General features: G+C 42.4%; 1 long non-coding RNA gene and 5 other non-coding genes across 19 annotated transcripts in view; all 6 read right to left on the bottom strand.

Moving 5' to 3' along the window:
- Positions 1 to 19,719, bottom strand: part of LOC121134745 — an 89,267-nt gene that overhangs the window by 31,170 nt on the left and 38,378 nt on the right. For 11 of the 14 annotated variants that reach the window (XR_005871938.1, XR_005871935.1, XR_005871944.1 and 8 more), the window contains 3 exons: positions 19,437 to 19,480; positions 17,685 to 17,728; positions 38 to 113 (listed from right to left, as the gene is read on the bottom strand). The exons of 1 other annotated variant lie outside the window; for it this stretch is intronic. This is a non-coding gene — a long non-coding RNA (uncharacterized LOC121134745). The remainder of the gene's footprint in view (positions 1 to 37; positions 114 to 17,684; positions 17,729 to 19,436; positions 19,481 to 19,719) is intronic. 2 more of the 14 variants (XR_005871939.1, XR_005871941.1) reach the window with 1 other exon arrangement.
- Positions 1,662 to 1,740, bottom strand: LOC121134913. The gene has a single exon (XR_005872120.1). It is a non-coding gene; the product is annotated as a small nucleolar RNA SNORD115 (small nucleolar RNA).
- Positions 3,416 to 3,494, bottom strand: LOC121134899. Its single transcript, XR_005872106.1, has one exon. It is a non-coding gene; the product is annotated as a small nucleolar RNA SNORD115 (small nucleolar RNA).
- Positions 14,752 to 14,830, bottom strand: LOC121134874. The gene has a single exon (XR_005872082.1). It is a non-coding gene; the product is annotated as a small nucleolar RNA SNORD115 (small nucleolar RNA).
- Positions 16,221 to 16,299, bottom strand: LOC121134900. Its single transcript, XR_005872107.1, has one exon. It is a non-coding gene; the product is annotated as a small nucleolar RNA SNORD115 (small nucleolar RNA).
- LOC121134935 lies at positions 17,970 to 18,048 on the bottom strand. The gene has a single exon (XR_005872140.1). It is a non-coding gene; the product is annotated as a small nucleolar RNA SNORD115 (small nucleolar RNA).

Raw genomic sequence — 19,719 nt, 5'->3', positions numbered from 1 at the left:
CTATACTTGCTAGTGTGATACAAAAAGTACAGCTTACCATGATGACAAAGACGATTTAACTTGAAGGTATGTCTCGGCAAGCTTCATACAAATGGTCCGCGGGCATTAGACTCCTGCAGGGTATCAACCAGAAGCAGTTGTCTCAGACAAGGAAAATATTAGGGTTCCAAATATGAAAGCCAGTGTCAGCAGAATTGCAGTGCTCATGTTTGGAATGCTCAAAACTTAGATTATGATGATTGTGTGCATTGATAATCAGTGCTTTTTAGTACATAATGGTGTAGCGCAAATGCATTTACCTCTTTGCACTCCCAGCCAAGTTTAACCCTTCACAGTTTTCATCCTTATCCGCAATTCCAGTGTTTATTGCATGAGATGAAACATCATAGGGAGGGCATATTATAGTCTTGGTGTAAACACTTTACCATCTGATCATTCACTGTGTTTTACAAGGTCCAAGATATCTCAACTGCTCTTCTTAGAGCTACCCATTTCCCTCTGACATTATTGTCTACTGACCATTTTAGGATGCATAACTTCATGTATCTTAACTTCCTAAGCACCACATACAGAGCATGCCCTCAACTGTGGTCTTAGCCAATTCCTTATCACATTAAAGACCGTGGCCATTTTAACTTGGGATGTCATTCATGAGTTTAACATTTCATGGGAATTTTGTCTGGTGAGTGGGTAACCACATGATGCTGAGCCTGTTCATGTAGGCCAAGAGTGGTATACCTAGTAAGTTGCAAACTCTCAAATTGCTTCATATGGCCAGATGCCTGCATGGCAGGACAAGTTCTCTAATCCTAACACAGGAAATGTTATCTGAGTTTGACTTACAGATGTGTACATTACCCCACTATTAAACTGTGAGTCTCTGTCTCATTTTGACTCTAAGTTAGTTAACCTACTGACTCCCTGCAGTCATGTGCCTTCAATTTTGACACTCCTGTGCAGTATCAATGCAATGTTGGCGCATGAATACATCATGCCACAGTGAGATCATGAAGCTCTGGCCAAGGCGGTAACACTCAGTATGGAAAGTATTTGAAATATACTTTCACCTATCAATGAGGTGTGCAAGGATAATGGGAAAATGGACTGAACTTCTTCACCCATTTCTTGTTTTCCATCTCTTTGAAAATTCATAGCTCAGTTAACCAAGACATACTACTGAAATTTTAAATAACACGGAATCTTTAATTTCCATCCTTTTTTCATGGTCTTAGTTGGATTTTATTCCAAAGAGGAAGGAGAGCCCAGGTTCTGTGGCTTGAATTTCACTGCATTCCTAGAAGGTCTTGTTTTCTAATGTTAAGGGAGGATATCTAAATTTGACCTAGGTACTTAAGCTGGTATTTCGACGAACGTGAAGGTGAAATGATTGAGCCACCAAGTGTGCATCCTCATTCATGGAAATGCAGAACAGAAGAGATGGAAATGAGCAGATTGCTGATGCTGGCAAAATTGACATACATAGATTTCGCCAAAAAGTGCCTTCCTTAACAGGACTCATGCTCCCCTAATGAAGAGCACCACCTGGACTTAATAGGATTCCCCAGAAGGGAAACACTGCTGGGTGAATGAGGGCATTTGCAGTGACCTATGAGAAAGGCCTGATGGGGCTATTCCCCCATTTCTCCCCTGTCCTTTAGCCTGGGTCTCAGCAGCACAAACCACAGAATTATATTTATGTCATCACCTATCTTCATGACGTTGGTTTGTCATCATAGACCCGTGTCCTCAGAAGGCATAGCTAAACCTGCTAGTGGGATACAAACAGTGCTGCTTTGCAGGTTGACAAAGACCATCTCTTTATAAGGTAGGTCTTGGCAAGCTTCACACAAATGGTCATCGGGTATTAGATTTCTGCAGGGTATCAAGCAGAATCAGTCGTTTTAGTCAAGGAAAATTTTATGGTTCCAAGATGCAAGTCAGATTAAGCAGAATAGCAATGCTCAGTTTTGGAAAGCCCAATATCTACATTGGGATGATTGTGTGCATTGATTATCGGTGCTTAGGGGGAAGTTAATAATAAATTGCAAATGCAGTTACCTTTTGCCACACCTGGCCAAGATTAACCCTTCACTGGTTTCCTCCTCAACCACACTGCCAGCATTCAATGCATGAGGTGACAGACCATTGGAAGGGCATATTATAGGCCTGGTGAAAAGATTCTACCATCTGATCATTTACTGTGTCTCACTAGGTTTAAGACATCTCATCTATTCTGCGCAGAGCTATCCATCCTCCCTCTGACATCACTGAGTACTCGCCATTGTAGGATGTATAACCTCAAGTTTATTAACTTCTCAAGCACCACATGCATTGGATCACTTCACCTGATCTCTTGCCCAATTCCATAATACATGTAGGAAGTAGGCCTATATAGCTTTGGATGATATTTCTGTGTTAGAAATATCATGTCACTTATGTGTGGTGAGTGGGTATCCACATAATGCTGAGCCTGTGCATCTATGGCAAGAGGGCAATGCCTGTCCAGTTGCACATTGTTGAATTGCCTCATGTGGCTTGTTGCCTGCATGTCAAGAAAAGTTCATTTATCCTAACAAAAAATTGGTTTCTAAATTTATTATACTGTTGTATACATAATTCTGCAAGAGCACTGTGAGTCACTGTATCCCTTTTGACCCTCAGAAATGTAACCATTTGATCTCCCTTCAATCCTGGGCCTGAACACTCTGGGACACTCCTGAGCAACATCTCTGCAAGACTGGAGCATGAATACGTCCTGGCACAGTGAGAACATGAAGCTCTTGCCAAGGCAGTAACAAACAGTATGGAAGGTATTTGAAAAATACATCCACTTGTCAATGAACTGTGAGATTTGAATGGCCTGAAAGTCCTGACCCATTTCTTGTGTCCCATCTGTTCCAAAATTCAAAACTCAGTTACCAAATATCTACTAATTGGAAATCTAAAACACAAGAAATCTTTAGTGACCATCCTTTTATCATGGTCTAAGTCAGATTGGGTTCCCTAAAGGAAGGGAGAACCCAAGTTTTATGGCTTAGATTTCACTGGATTCCAAGAAGGTCTTGTTATCTAATGTTTGAAAGAGGATATCCAAAGGACACCTAGGTACATAAGCTGATATTTCCACCTACCCGAAGGTGAAAAGATAGGGCACCAAGTCTGCATCCTCGTTTACTGAAATGCAGATGTGAAGAGATGGAAATGAGAAGTGTGCTGATGCCGGTCAGCTTGACATACATAGATTTCGCCAAAAAGTGCCTTCCTTTGCAAACTCATGCTCCCCTAAAGAAGAGCACCTGGACTTAACAGGATACCCCAGAAGGGAAACACTGTTGGGTGAATGAGGGCCTGTGTACTGGCCTATGAGAAAGGCCTGATGTGAGTAGTCACCCAATACTCCCCTGTCCTTTAGCCTGGGTCTCAGCAGCCCCAACCACAGCATGATATTTTTGTCATCACCTCTCTTCATGATGTTGGTTTGTCATCATAGACCCGTGTCCTCAGAAGGCATAGCTATACCTGCTAGTGGGATACAAACAGTGCTGCTTTGCAGGATGACAAGACCATCTCTTTAGAAGGTAGGTCTCGGCAAGCTTCACACAAATGGTCATCGGGTATTAGATTTCTGTAGGGTATCAAGCAGAATCAGTCGTCTTAGTCAAGGAAAATTTTATGATTCCAAGATGCTAGTCAGTGTCAGCAGAATAGCAATGCTCAGTTTTGCAAAGCCCAATATCTACATTGCAATGATTGGGTGCATTGATAATCGGTGCTTAGGGGAAGATAAAGATAAATTGCAAATGCAGTTAGTTTTGCCACACCTAGCTAAGATTAACCCTTCACTGTTTTCCTCCTCAACCTCAATGACAGCATTCAATGCATGAGGTGACAGAACATTACAAGGGCATATTATAGGCCTGGTGAAAAGATTCTACCATCTGATCATTTACTGTGTCTCACTAGGATCAAGACGTCTCTTCTGCTCTGCACAGAACACAAAGAAGCACACTCCCCCAGGAGGAGTAGATGCCAGGAAATAATCAAATTTATGGCTGAAATCAATAAAGTAGAAACCAGGAAAACAATACAAAGAATCAATGCAACGAAGAGTTGGTTCTTTGAAAAAATCAACAAGATAGACAAAACTTTGTCCAAACTTACCAAACAGCAGAGAGTGAACACGTAAATTAACAAAATTAGAAATGAAAAGGGGGACATAATAACAGACTCTGAGAAAATCCAGAGAATCATTAGGTCATACTTTGAAAACCTGTACTCCACAAAATTCGAAAATTTAAAGGAAATGGATGACTTCCTGCACAGCTATCAAATGCCAAAACTAAATCAAGAAGAGATAAGCAATTTAAATAGACCTATAACCCCCATAGAAATAGATGCTGTCGTCAAAAGTCTCCCAACCAAAAAAAGTCCAGGTCCAGATGGCGTCACTGCAGAATTCTACCAGAAATTCAAAGAACAGCTTATACCAATTCTTCTCAAAGTGTTCCACACAATAGAAGCAGAAGTGTCTTTGCCAAACTCTTTCTATGAGGCTTCAATAACCTTGATCCCAAAGTCACACAAAGATACAACTAAGAAAGAGAACATCAGACCAATATCCCTTATGAACATTGATGCAAAAATACTCAATAAAATAATGGCAAATCGGATCCAAGAACACATCAAAACAATCATTCACCACGATCAAGTAGGTTTCATCCCAGGGATGCAGGGATGGTTCAACATACGAAAATCCATCAACGTAATCCACCATATAAACAAGCTGAAAAACAAAAATAACATGATCATCTCACTAGATGCTGAAAAAGCCTTTGACAAAATCCAACACCCCTTCATGATAAAGGTCTTGGAGAGATCTGGGATAACAGGGACATACTTAAACATAATAAAAGCTATATACAGTAAACCAACAGCCAACATCAAACTAAATGGACAGAAACTCAACGCAATTCCTCTAAAATCAGGAACAAAACAAGGCTGTCCACTCTCTCCATACCTTTTCAACATGGTACTTGAAGTTCTAGCTATTGCCATACGACAACAAAGGGGGATCAAGGGGATACAAATTGGGAAGGAAGAGGTCAAACTTTCACTGTTTGCAGATGATATGGTAGTTTACATCAATGACCCAAAGAACTCTACCAGGGAACTCTTACACCTGATTAACACCTTCAGCAAAGTGGCAGGCTACAAGATCAACTCAAGAAAATCAGTAGCCCTACTATATACAGATGATAAAAGGGCTGAAAGAGAAATCAGAGAAACATCGCCCTTTACAATTGCATGAACAACATAAAATACCTTGGGGTAACGCTAACCAAACAAGTGAAAGACCTGTATCGTATGAACTTTGAATCTTTAAAGAAAGAAATTAAAGAAGTCCTCAGAAAATGGAAAGATCTCCCATGCTCTTGGATAGGTAGGATCAACGTATTAAAAATGGCAATCCTGCCAAAAGCAATCTACAGATTCAATGCAATCCCCATTAAAATTCCAGCACAATTCTTCACAGACCTTGAAAGAACAATAATCAATTTTGTATGGAAAAACAAAAGACCCAGGATAGCCAAAACAACCCTGTTCAGGCTTCCCGGCCTGTGTTCCAGAGCCTGCAGATCGCCTGGGAACTGCACAGAGCTCCCAATCCCGGCGGGAGCCAAGCACCCCAGACTCCAGATCTTCTCTCCCACCAACGAGTCCAGGAAACTAGAGAAGGCTGGGAGCACAGGGAAGTAGCTGTCCCTCTGGCATCATCAGGTAAACAGGCCAGCTTCCCGGCCTGTGTTCCAGAGCCTGCAGATCGCCTGGGAACTGCACAGAGCTCCCAATCCCGGCGGGAGCCAAGCACCCCAGACTCCAGATCTTCTCTCCCACCAACGATTCCAGGAAAGGAGAGGAGGCTGGGAGTACAGGGAAGTAGCTGTCCCTCTGGCAGCATCAGGTAAACAGGCCAGCTTCCCGGCCTGTGTTCCAGAGCCTGCAGATCGCCTGGGAACTGCACAGAGCTCCCAATCCCGGCGGGAGCCAAGCACCCCAGACTCCAGATCTTCTCTCCCACCAACGATTCCAGGAAAGGAGAGGAGGCTGGGAGTACAGGGAAGTAGCTGTCCCTCTGGCAGCATCAGGTAAACAGGCCAGCTTCCCGGCCTGTGTTCCAGAGCCTGCAGATCGCCTGGGAACTGCACAGAGCTCCCAATCCCGGCGGGAGCATCAGGTAAACAGGCCAGCTTCCCGGCCTGTGTTCCAGAGCCTGCAGATCGCCTGGGAACTGCACAGAGCTCCCAATCCCGGCGGGAGCCAAGCACCCCAGACTCCAGATCTTCTCTCCCACCAAAGAGACCAGGAAACTACAGGAGCCAGGGAGACCAGGGGAGTAGCTGTTCCGGATCAGGTACAACAGGACCCAGCATAGGGTCCAGGGGACCAGGTAGGAGGCTAAGCGCCCCAGATTCCTGTTCTTCTTCTATACCCACTGACCAGCATTTGGACAAGGCATAGAAGAACCACCAGATTACTGGACTTACTAGCACCCACCAAAAGGGAACTCTGGTCCCCAGACCAGGAAGGGGCTCTTTCTGCACCCACTAGAAGAAGAGATGGGAAAGAGACAATACAAAAACACAGTCAGCAACAGAAAAACAAATATGACACCGCCAGATTCTAGAGACTCCACACCAGCAAGACCCCAATATTGCAACGCGAAGGAAGCAGAAGAGAACGACCTTAAAAGCACTTTCATGAAAATGATAGAGGCCCTAAAAGAGGATATTGGAAAATCCCTCAAAGAAATGGAAGAAAAAACAAACCAAAAAATGCAAGAAATGGAAGAAAAAACAAACCAAAAAATGCAAGAATTGGAAGAAAAAACAAACTAAAAAAGGCACGAAATGGAAGAAGAAATGAAGCAAAAAATGCAAGAAATGGAAGAAAAAGCAAAGCAAAAAATGCAAGAATTAAAAGAAGAAACATACCAAATAAGGCAGGAAATGGAAGAAGAAACAAAGCAAAAAATGCAAGAAATGGTAGAAAAAACAAAGCAAAAAATGGAGGAAGAAACAAACCAAAAAAGACAGGAAATGGAAGAAGAAACAAAGCACAAAATCCAAGAAATGGAACAAAAAACAAACCAAAAAATGCAAGAAATGGAAGAAAGAACAAACCAAAAAATTCATAAAAGGCAACAAACGGACGAACAGATAAACAGAAAATTGCAAGAAGCAATGCAAACGCTGCAAGGGTTGAAAACTGAAATAGAGTCACTAAAAAAAACACAATCTGAAGAAAGGCAGAAAATAGAAAAGCTGGACAAACAGTCAGGCACTACCAATACAAGCATTACCAACAGAATAGAAGAGATGGAAGAGAGAATCTCAAGTGTTGAAGATACATTAGGAGAAATGGATTTATCAACCAAAGAAAACCTTAAATCCAACAAATCCTTAACACAAAACATCCAGGAATTATGGGACACCATGAAAAGACCAAACCTAAGAATAATAGGTATAGAAGAAGGAGAAGAAATCCACCTCAAAGGGGCAGAAGGCATATTCAACAAAATCATAGAAGAAAACTTTCCCAACCTTAAGAAAGACATGCCAATGAAGGTACAAGAAGCCTACAGAACACCAAATAGAGTGGACCACAAAAAAAAATCCCCTCGCTACATAATAATCAAGACCCCAAACATACAGAATAAAGAAAGAATATTAAGAGCAGCTAAGGGAAAAGGTCAAGTAACATATAAAGGCAGACCTATCAGAATTACACCTGATTTCTCCATGGAAACTCTGAAAGCCAGAAGGTCCTGGATAGATATTCTACCTACACTAAGAGACCATGGATGCCAGCCCAGACTACTATACCCGGCATAGCTCTCAATCACTATAGACGGAGAAAACAAGATATTCCATGACAAAACTAGATTCAACCAATATGTGTCCACTAACCCAGCCCTACAGAAAATTTTGGAAGGAAAACTCCAACCCAAGGAAGCTAACTACATCCAGAAAAACATAAGCATTAGAGAATCCCTCTCTACCAACAGCCAAAAGAACAAAGGGGTGAAATTCCACCCATAATTCCACCAACAACAACCATCGCAAATCGAAGAAGGATGAGCAATCAATGGTCATTAATATCCCTCAATATTAATGGCCTTAACTCACCCATAAAAAGACACAGACTAGCAGAATGGATTCGAAGACAGAACCCTTCCTTCTGCTGCATACAAGAAACACACCTCACCCTCAAAGACAGACATTACTTGAGAGTTAAAGGTTGGGAAAAATTTTTCAATCAAATGGACCCAAGAAACAAGCAGGGGTAGCAATCCTAATATCTAACAAACTAGACTTTAAAATAAAATCAATCAAAAGAGATGAAGGAGGTCATTACATACTCATCACAGGTGAAACCCACCAAGATGAAGTGTCTATCCTGAACATCTATGCCCCCAAAACAAAGGCATCCTCATTCGTTAAAGAAACATTATTAAAACTTAAATCTCATCTAAATCCCCACACAGTTATAGTGGGAGATTTCAACACACCACTCTCACCACTAGACAAGAATACCAGACAGAAACTCAACAAAGAAGCAAAGGGTCTAATAGAAGTAATGACCCAACTGGGATTAACAGATATCTATAGAACATTTCATCCACATAAAAAAGAATATACCTTCTTCTCACCACCACATGGAACCTTCTCAAAAATCGACCACATACTTGGCAACATATCAAACCTCAGCAGCTACAAAAAATTGGAATAACTCCATGCATCTTATCAGACCACCATGCCTTCAAATTAGAATTCAACAACAACACAAATTGCAGAAAACCTACAAACTCATGGAAATTGAATAATGCTCAACTGCACCATCCCTGGGTCAAAGAGGAAATAAAAAAAGAAATTAAAGACTTCCTCGAATTCAATGAGAATGAAGACACAACATACCCAAACCTATGGGACACTTTGAAAGCAGTGCTACGGGGGAAGTTCATAGCACTAAGTGCTCACATGAAGAAACAGGAAAACAGTTATACCAGAGAATTAACATCACAGCTAAAAGCTCTAGAACACAAAGAAGCACACCCCCCAGGAGGAGTAGACGCCAGGAAATAATCAAATTGAGGGCTTAAATCAATAAAGTAGAAACCAGGAAAACAATACACAGAATCAATGCAACGAAGAGTTGGTTCTTTGAGAAAATCAACAAGATAGACAAACCTTTGTCCAAACTTACCAATCAGCAGAGAGTGAACATGCAAATTAACAAAATCAGAAATGAAAAGGGGGACATAACAACAGACTCTGAGGAAATCCAGAGAATCATTAGGTCATACTTTGAAAACCTGTACTCCACAAAATTCGAAAATTTAAAGGAAATGGATGACTTCCTGGACAGCTATCATTTGCCAAAACTAAATCAAGAACAGATAAGCAATTTAAATAGACCTATAACCCCTATGGAAATAGAAGCAGTCATCAAAAGTCTCCCAACCAAAAAAAGTCCAGGTCCAGATGGCCTCAGTGCAGAATTCTACCAGAAATTCAAAGAACAGCTTATACCAATTCTTCTCAAAGTGTTCCACACAATAGAAGCAGAAGGGTCTTTGCCAAACTCTTTCTATGAGGCTTCAATAACCTTGATCCCCAAGCCACACAAAGATACAACCAAGAAAGAGAACTTCAGACCAATATCCCTCATGAACATTGATGCAAAAATACTCAATAAAATACTGGCAAATCGGATCCAAGAACACATCAAAACAATCATTCACCACGATCAAGTAGGTTTCATCCCAGGGATGCAGGGATGGTTCAACATACGAAAATCCATCAACGTAATCCACCATATAAACAAGCTGAAAAACAAAAATCACATGATCATCTCACTAGATGCTGAAAAAGCCTTTAACAAAATCCAACACCCCTTCATGATAAAGGTCTTGGAGAGATCTGGGATAACAGGGACATACTTAAACATAATAAAAGCCATATACAGTAAACCAACAGCCAACATCAAACTAAATGGACAGAAACTCAACGCAATTCCTCTAAAATCAGGAACAAAAAAGGCTGTCCACTCTCTCCATACCTTTTCAACATGGTACTTGAAGTTCTAGCTATAGCCATACGACAACAAAGGGGGATCAAGGGGATACAAATTGGGAAGGAAGAAGTCAAACTTTCACTGTTTGCAGACGATATTATAGTTTACATCAATGACCCAAAGAACTCTACCAGGGAACTCTTACAGCTGATTAACACCTTCAGCAAAGTGGCAGGTTACAAGATCAACTCAAGAAAGTCAGTAGCCCTACTATATACAGATGATAAAAGGTCTGAAAGAGAAATCAGAGAAACATCACCCTTTACAATTGCCACAAACAACATAAAATACCTTGGGGTAACGCTAACCAAACAAGTGAAAGACCTGTATCGTAAGAACTCTGAATCTTTAAAGAAAGAAATTAAAGAAGCCCTAAGAAAATGGAAAGATCTCCCATGCTCTTGGATAGGTAGGATCAATGTAGTAAAAATGGCAATCCTGCCAAAAGCAATCTACAGATTCAATGCTATCCCCATTAAAATCCCAGCACAATTCTTCACAGACCTTGAAAGAACAATAATCAATTTTGTATGGAAAAACAAAAGACCCAGGATAGCCAAAACAACCCTGTTCAACAAGGCAACGTCCGGAGGCATCACTATCCCTGACCTCAAGCTCTATTATAGAGCTATAGTCCTGAAAACAGCTTGGTATTGGCACAAAAATAGACAGGCAGACCAATGGAATCGAATTGAAAATCCGGGTATTAACCCACACACGTACGAACATCTGATCTTTGACAAAGAAGCTAAAAATATACAATGGAATAAAGAAAGCATCTTCAACAAATGGTGCTGGCATAATTGGAGACTGGCATGTAGAAAAATGCGGATCGATCCATGTTTATCGCCATGCACAAAACTTAAGTCCAAATGGATCAAAGACCTCAACATAAATCCAGCCACACTGAACCTCTTAGAAGAGAAAGTGGGTGGTACACTTGAACGAATTGGTACAGGAGACAGCTTCCTGAACATAACACAAGTAGCACAGACAGTGAGATCAACAATTAATAAATGGGACCTACTGAAACTGAGAAGCTTCTGTAAGGCAAAGGACACAGTCAGCAAGACAAAAAGGCAGCCCACAGAATGGGAAAAAATATTCACTAATCCCACATCTGACAGAGGGTTGATCTCCAAAATTTACAAAGAACTCAAGAAGCAAGTCTCCAAAACAGCAAAGGACCCAATTAAGAAGTGGGCTGCAGAACTAAATAGAGAGTTTTCAATAGAGGAGTCTAAAATGGCTGAGAGGCACTTGAAAAAGTGCTCAACATCCTTAGCCATCCGGGAAATGCAAATCAAAGCAACTCTGAGATACCATCTCACTCCTGTCAGAATGGCTAAAATCAAAAACACTAATGACAATTTATGCTGGAGAGGATGTGGTGAAAGGGGGACACTCCTCCATTGCTGGTGGGAGTGCCAACTGGTTCAGCCACTTTGGAAAGCAGTATGGAGATTCCTCAGAAAAATGGGAATAAACCTACCCCAAGACCCAGCAACTGTACTCTTAGGCATATATCCAAAAGATGCCCATTCATATAACAAAGATGTCTGTTCCACTATGTTCATAGCAGCTTTATTTGTAATAGCCAGAACTTGGAAGCAACCTAGATGTCCCTCACCCAAAGAATGGATAGAGAAAATGTGATACATCTACACAATGGAGTACTATTCAGCAGAAAAAAATAATGGAATCATGAGATTCGCAGGCAAATGGATGACACTAGAAGAAACCATCCTGAGTGAGGTAACCCAGTCACAAAAAGAGAAACATGGCATGTACTCTCTCATATATGGATTTTAGACATAGATCTGGGGAGTGCCAGCCTACAATCCTATTGCCAGAGAGTCTGGGAAACAGAAACTTCATTTACTGGCTGGTTAAGTACTGAGCTGAAGTCAAAAAAAGCCAGTATCAGAGAGGGAGGACTGATGATCAAAGGGATTAAGACTGGGCTGGTTGAACCCCCAGAAACAGCTGATCAGACAAAGGTTAACTCTTGAATCCCAGGCATCAGCCTGGGAATCCAGCATGGGACTGATCAACACCCCCTGAATCTGGGTGTCAGTGTGGAGGCCTAGGTAATCTATTGAGCCTTGGACAGCAGATCAGTAACCATCCCAAGTATACACATGGTCTCTGGACTCCCATAGAACAATGTGAGGTGCACTCTCACCCTGAACTCTTGGGGAAGGGTCTAGGCCCTGCCCTATATGAAATGACAGAATATGGACACCCCCATGAAGGGCCTCACCCTCCCTGGGGGAATGAGGGGATAACAGGGGGGGATGGGGGGAGGGCACGGGAGGAGGGGAGGGAAAGGGAGAGGGACCTCGTACTGACTTGTGAAGCAACCTTGTTTCTTATCTAAATTTAAAATGGAAAATAAAAAAAATATTAATAATAAAACAAAAACCAAAAAAAAAACACCAATGACAATTTATGCTGGAGAGGATGTGGTGAAAGGGGGACACTCCTCCATTGCTGGTGGGAGTGCCAACTGGTTCAGCCACTTTGGAAAGCAGTATGGAGATTCCTCAGAAAAATGGGAATAAACATACCACAAGACCCAGCAACTCCACTCTTAGGCATATATCCCAAAGATGCCCATTCATACAACAAAGATGTCTGTTCCAGTATGTTCATAGCAGCTTTATTTGTAATAGCCAGAACTTGGAAGCAACCTAGATGTCCCTCACCTGAAGAGTGGATAGAGAAAATGTGGTACATCTACACAATGGAGTACTATTCAGCAGAAAAAAATAATGGAATCATGAGATTCTCAGGCAAAAGGATGACACTAGAAGAAACCATCCTGAGTGAAGTAACCCAGTCACAAAAAGAGAAACATGGCATGTACTCTCTCATATATGGATTTTAGACATAGATCTGGGGAGTGCCAGCCTACAATCCTATGGCCAGAGAGTCTGGGAAACAGAAACTTTATTTAGTGGCTGATCGAAGAAGAGGCAAACTCCCTTGGTTAAGTACTGAGCTGAACTCAAGTAAGCCAGTAACAGAGAGGGAGGACTGATGATCAAAGGGATTAAGATTGGACTGGTTTAACCCCCAGAAACAGATGACCAGACAAAGGTTAACTCTGAATCCCAGGCATCAGCCTGGGAAGCCATCATGGGACTGATCAAGACCCCCTGAATCTGGGTGTCAGTGAGGAGGCCTAGGGAATCTATTGAGCCTTGGGCAGCAGATCAGTACCCATCCCAAGTATACACACGGACTTTGGACTCCCATAGAACAATGTGAGGTGCACTCTCACCCCGAACTCTTGGGGAAGGGTCTAGGCCCTGCCCTATATGAAATGACAGACTATGCACACCCCCATGGAGGGCCTCACCCTCCCTGGGGAAATGAGGGGATAACGGGGGGGGAGGGCTCGGGAGGAAGGGAGGGAATGGGAGAGGGACCTGGAACTAACTTGAGAAGCAACCTTATTTCTTATCTAAATTTAAACTGGAAAATACAATTTAAAAAAAAGAAGAGAGGGGGTGAAGAGGAAGGGAGTTGGTCATGGGGGAGCAGGGGGTTGAGGGGGTGGGGGTAGAATAGGGGGAAGAGGGAATCATAGTTTCGAAGACAGATCAGGCACCAGAGTGACCTCGAGTGATCTAAAGGGATAACAACAATTGGCAAGCTAAGCAATACTGGAGGGACCACCTCGAATGCCCATTCCTGATAATGAACTTGATGTCTATAACCATCCGGGAGCCTTCATCCTGTGACTGATTGAAGCAGAGGCAAACACACAATTAAGCACTGAACTGAACCCAAGGAACCCAGTGACAGAGAGAGAGGAGTGATGAGCAAATTGGCCAAGAATGGGCTGGCAAAATCAGCAGAGACAGCTGAACTGAACAGGGGAGAGCTCTTGGACACCAGAACGACAGTGGGGAGGCCAGAATGGGACTGATCTGGACCCCCCAAATGTGAGTGTCAGTGAGAAGGCCTGGGCAACCTATGGGGCCCTGAGCTGTGGATCAGTGTGTATCCCTGGTACACAAACTGTCTTCGTGTGCCTATAGCACAAAGATTGATGCTCTCTCAGCCTGGACTCTTAGGGGAGTGCCTGGAACCTATCAAGAGTAAAATGACAGACTCTAGATATCCCCTTTTGGGGAAGGATTTGGCAATAGGGTTGGAGGGAGGGGGCAAGGGGAGTACGGGAGGAGGAGAGGGAGAGGGAACTGGGATTGACATGTAAAACAAGCTATTTAAAATTAAAATAAAAATGATAAAAAAGAAAAAAAAATAAAGGAGGATATCTAAAGGTGATCTAGGTACTTAAGGTGATATTTCGACGAACGTGAAGGTGAAATGATTGAGCCACCAAGTATGCATCCTCATTCACAGAAATGCAGAAGAGAAGAGATGGAAATGAGCAGATTGATGCTGCTGGCAAGATTGACATACATAGATTTCGCCAAAAAGTGCCTTCCTTGGCAGAACACATGCTCCCCTAAAAAAAGAGCACCTGGACTTCACAGGATTCCCCAGAAGGGAAACACTGCTGGGTAAATGAGGGCCTGTGCACTGACCTATGAGAAAGGCCTGATGGGACTATTCCCCCATTTCTCCCCTGTCCTTTAGCCTGGGTCTCTGCAGCCCCAACCACAGCATGATATTTATGTCATCAACTCTCTTAATGACGTTGGTTTGTCATTATAGACCCTTGTCCTCAGAAGTCATAGCTATACCTGCTAGTGGGATACAAACAGTGCTGATTACCAGGATGACAAAGACTATCTAACTTGAAGGTAGGTCACCGCAAGCTTCACACAAATTGTCCGCGGGCATTAGACTCCTGCAGGGTATAAAGCAGAAGCAGTCGTCATAGTCAAGGAAAATTTTATGGTTCCAAGATGCAAGTCAGTGTCAGCAGAATATCAATGCTCAGTTTTGGAAAGCCCAATATCTACATTGCGATGATTGGGTGCATTGACAATCGGTGCTTAGGGGAAGATAATGACAAATTGCAAATGCAGTTACCTTTAGGCACACCTAGACAAGATTGACCTTTCACTGGTTTCCTCATCATCCTCACTGCCAGCATTCAATGCATGAGGTTTCAGATCATTACAAGGGCATATTATATGCCTGGTGAAAAGTTTCTACCATCTGATCATTTACTGTGTCTCACTAGGTTCAAAACATCTCTTCGGCTCTGCACAGAGCTTTCCAACTTACTTCTGACATCACGGAGTACTAAAAATTGTAGGATGTATAACCTCAAGTTTCTTAACTTCCCAAGCACCACATGCATAGGATCCCTTCAACTGATCTGTGGCCAATTCCATATCACTTGAAGGATGTAGGCATATTTAGCATGGGATGACATTCCTGTGTTAGAAATATCATGTCACTTATGTTTGGTGAGTGGGTGTCCACATAATGCTGAGCTTGTGCATCTATGGCAAGAGGGCAATGCATGTCCAGTTGCACATTGTCGAATTGCCTAATGTGGCTTGTTGCCTGCATATCAGGACAAGTTCATTAATCCTAACAAACAAAATTGGTATCTAAATTTATTATATTTTTGTGTACATTTTTCCACAAGAACACTGTGAGTCACTGTCTCCCTTTTTGCCCTCAGAAAGGTATCCTAGTGATCTCCCTGCAATCCTGGGCCTGAACATTCCGGGACACTCCTGAGCAACATCTATGCAAGACTGGAGCATGAATACGTCCTGGCACAGTGAGAACATGAAGCTCTTGCCAAGGCAGTAACAATCAGTATGGAAGGTACTTGAAAAATACTTTCACTTATCAATGAACTATTTGATTTGAATGGCCTGAAAGTCCTGACCCATTTCTTGTGTCCCCTCTGTTCCAAAATTCCCAACTCAGTTACCAAATATCTACTAATTGGAAATCTAAAAGATAAGAAAACATTAATGACCATCCTTTTTGCATGGTCTTAGTCAGATTGGATTCCAAAGAGGGAGGGAGAGCCGAGGTTTCCCCAGAAGGGAAACACTGCTGGGTGAATGAGGTCCTGTGCACTGGCCTAAGAGAAAGGCCTGATGGGATTAGTCCCCTATTTCTCCCCTCTTCTTTAGGCTGGGTCTCAGCAGCCACAACCCCAGCATGATATGTATGTCATCACCTCTCTTCATGACGTTGGTTTGTCATCATAGACCCTTGTCCTCTGGAGGCATTGCTTTACCTGCTAATGAGATACAAACAGTGGTGCTTTGCATGATGACAGAAACCATCTATTTAGAATGTAGGTCTCCACCGGCTTCACACAAATGGTCATTGGGTATTAAATTTCTTCAGGGTATCAAGCAGAATCAGTCGTCTTAGTCAAGGAAAATTTTATGGTTCCAAGATGCAAGTCAGTGTCAGCAGAATTGCAATGCTCAGTGTTGGAAAGCCAAATCTACATTGCGATGATTGGGTGCAATAATATTCGGTGCTTAGTGGAAGATAATGATAAATTGGAAAAGCAGTTACCTTTTGCCACAGCTAGACAAGATTAACCCTTCACTGGTTTCCTCCTCAACCTCACTGCCAGCATTCAATGCATGAGGTGACAGACCATTGGAAGGACATATTATAGGCCTGGTGAAAAGATTTTACCATCTGATCATTTACTGTGTCTCACTAGGTTCAAGACATGTCATCTGCTCTGCACAGAGCTATCAAAGTTCTCTCTGACATCACTGAGTACTCACCATTGTAGGATGTATAACCTCAAGTTTCTTAACTTCTCAAGCACCACATGCATAGGATCCCTTCACCTTGTCTCTTGCCCAAATACTTACCACAAGAAGAATGGAGGTCTATAGAGCTTGGGATGACATTCCTATTTTTGATATATCATGTCACTTATGTGTGGTGAGTGCGTATCCAGAAAATGCTGAGCCTGTGCATCTATGCCAAGATGGGAATGCCTGTCCAGTTGCAAATTTTCGAATGGCCTCAAGTGGCTTGTAGCCTGCATATCAGGACAAGTTCACTAATCCTCACAAAAAGAAATGGTATCTAAGTTTATTATACTGTTGTGTTCATTATTCATCTAGAACACTTTGAGTCACTGTCTCCCTTATGACCCTCAGAAATGTAACCTAGTAATCTCCCTGCAACCCTGGGCCTGAACCCTGGACTCTCCTGAGCAACATCTATGCAAGACTGGAGCATGAATACTTCCTGGAACAGTGATAACATGAAGCTCTTTCCAAACCAGAACAATCAGTATGGAAGGTATTTGAAAAATATATTCACCTATCAATGAGCTGTGTGATTTGAATGGCCTTAAAGTCCTGACCCATTTCTTGTGTCCCATGTGTTCCAAAATTCACAGCTCAGTTACCGCGTATCTACTACTTAGAAATGTAAAGGCAAGAAATCTTTAGTGTCCATCCTTTTTTTCATGGTCTAAGTCAGATTGGGTTCCCTAAAGGAAGGGAGAACCCAAATTTTATGGCTTAGATTTCACTGGATTCGAAGAAGGTCTTGTTATCTAATGTTTGAAGGAGGATATCAAAAAACACATAGGTACTTAAACTGATATTTCCACCTACCTGAAGGTGAAAAGATTGGGGCACCAAATCTGCATCCTCGGTCACTGAAATGCAGAAGAGAAGATATGGAAATGAGCAGTGTGCTGATGCCAGTCAGCTTGACATACATAGATTTCGCCAAAAAGTGCCGTTCTTGGCAGGACTCATGCTCCCCTTACAAGAGAACCTGGGCTTAACAGGATTCCCCAAAAGGGAAACACTGTTTGGTGAATGAGGTCCTGTGCACTGGCCTATGATAAAGGCCTGACGGGACTATTCCCCCATTTCTCCCCTGTCCTTTAGCCTGGGTCTCAGCAGCCCCAACCACAGCATGATATTTATGTCATCACCTCTCTTCATGTCGTTGGTTTGTCATCATAGACCAGTGTCCTCAGTAGGCATAGTTCTATCTACTAGTGGGATACTAACAGTGCTGATTTTCAGGATGACAAAGACCATCTCTTTAGAAAGGAGGTATCGGCAAGCTTCAGATAATTGGTCATCGGGTATTGGATTTCTGCAGAGTATCAAGTAGAATCAGTCGTCTCAATCAAAGAAAATTTTATGGTTCCAAGTTGCAAGTCAGTGTTTGAAGAATGCAATGTTCACTTTTGGAAAGCCCAGTATCTACATTGTGATGATTGGCTGCATTGATAATCAGTGCATGGGGGAAGTTATGATAAATTGCAAAATCTGTTACCATTTGACACACGTAGCCAAGTTTAATCCTTCACTGGTATCCTCCTCAACCTCACTGCCAGCATTCAATGCATAAGGTGACATACCATTGGAAGGGGATATTATCAGACTGGTGAAAAGATTCTACCATCTGATCATTTACTGTGTCTCACTAGGTTCAAGACATCTCATCTGCTTTGCTCAGAGCTATCCAAATTCCCTCTGACATCACTAAGTACTCACCATTGTAGGATGTATAGCCTCAAGTTTCTTAACTTCTCAAACACCACATGCATAGGATCCCTTTAACTGATCTCTGGCCCAATTCCTTATCACATGAAGGATGTAGGACTCTATAGCATGGGATGACATTCCTGTGTCAGATATATCATGTCACTTATGTTTGGTGAGTGGGTATCCACATAATGCTGAGCCTGTGCATCTATGCCAAGAGGGCAATGCCTGTCCAGTTGCACATTGTTGTATTGCCTCATGTGGTTTGTTGCCTTCCTATCAGGACAAGATCATTACACCGAACAAAAAAATGGTATCAAGGTTTATTATAATGTTTTGTACATTATTCCACAAGAACAATGTGATTCACTGTCTCCCTTTTGACCCCCAGAAAGGTGTACTAGTGATCTTCCTGCAATCCTGGGCCTGAACACTCCGGGACACCCCTGAGCACCATCTGTGCAAGACTGGAGCATGAATACGTCCTGGCACAGTGAGATCATGATGCTCTTGCCAAGGCAGTAACAATCAGTATGGAAGGTATTTGAAAAATACATTCACTTATTAATGAACTGTTTGATTTGAATGGCCTGAAAGTCCTGACCCAATTCTTGTGTCCCATCTGTTCCAAAATTCACAACTCAGTTACCAAATATTCACTAATTGGAAATCTAAAAGACAAGAAATCTTTAGTGAGCATCCTTTTATCATGGTCTAAGTTAGATTGGGTTGTCTAAAGGAAGGGAAAACCCAAGTTTTATGGCTTAGTTTTCACTGGATTCCAAGAAGGTCTTGTTATCAAATGTTTGAATGAGGATATCCAAAGGACACGTAGGGACATAGGCTGATATTTCCACCTACCTGAAGGTGAAAAGATTGGGGCACAAAGTCTGCATCCTCGTTTACTGAAATGCAGCAGAGCAGAAATGGAAATGAGAAGAGTGCTGATGCCAGTAAGCTTGACATACATAGATTTCGCCAAAAAGTGCCTCCCTTGGCAGGACTCATGCTCCCCTAAAGAAGAGCACCTGGACTTAACAGAATTTCCCTGAAGGGAAACACTGCTGGGTGAGAGAGGGCCTGTGCACTGGCCTATGAGAAAGGCCTGATGGGACTAGTCCCCCAATTCTCCCCTGTCCTTTAG

The sequence above is a fragment of the Mesocricetus auratus genome, unplaced genomic scaffold (assembly GCF_017639785.1).
Source record: "Mesocricetus auratus isolate SY011 unplaced genomic scaffold, BCM_Maur_2.0 Super-Scaffold_100030, whole genome shotgun sequence".
Classification (NCBI taxonomy): Eukaryota; Metazoa; Chordata; class Mammalia; order Rodentia; family Cricetidae; genus Mesocricetus; species Mesocricetus auratus.
This window is presented reverse-complemented; position numbering and strand designations above follow the sequence as displayed.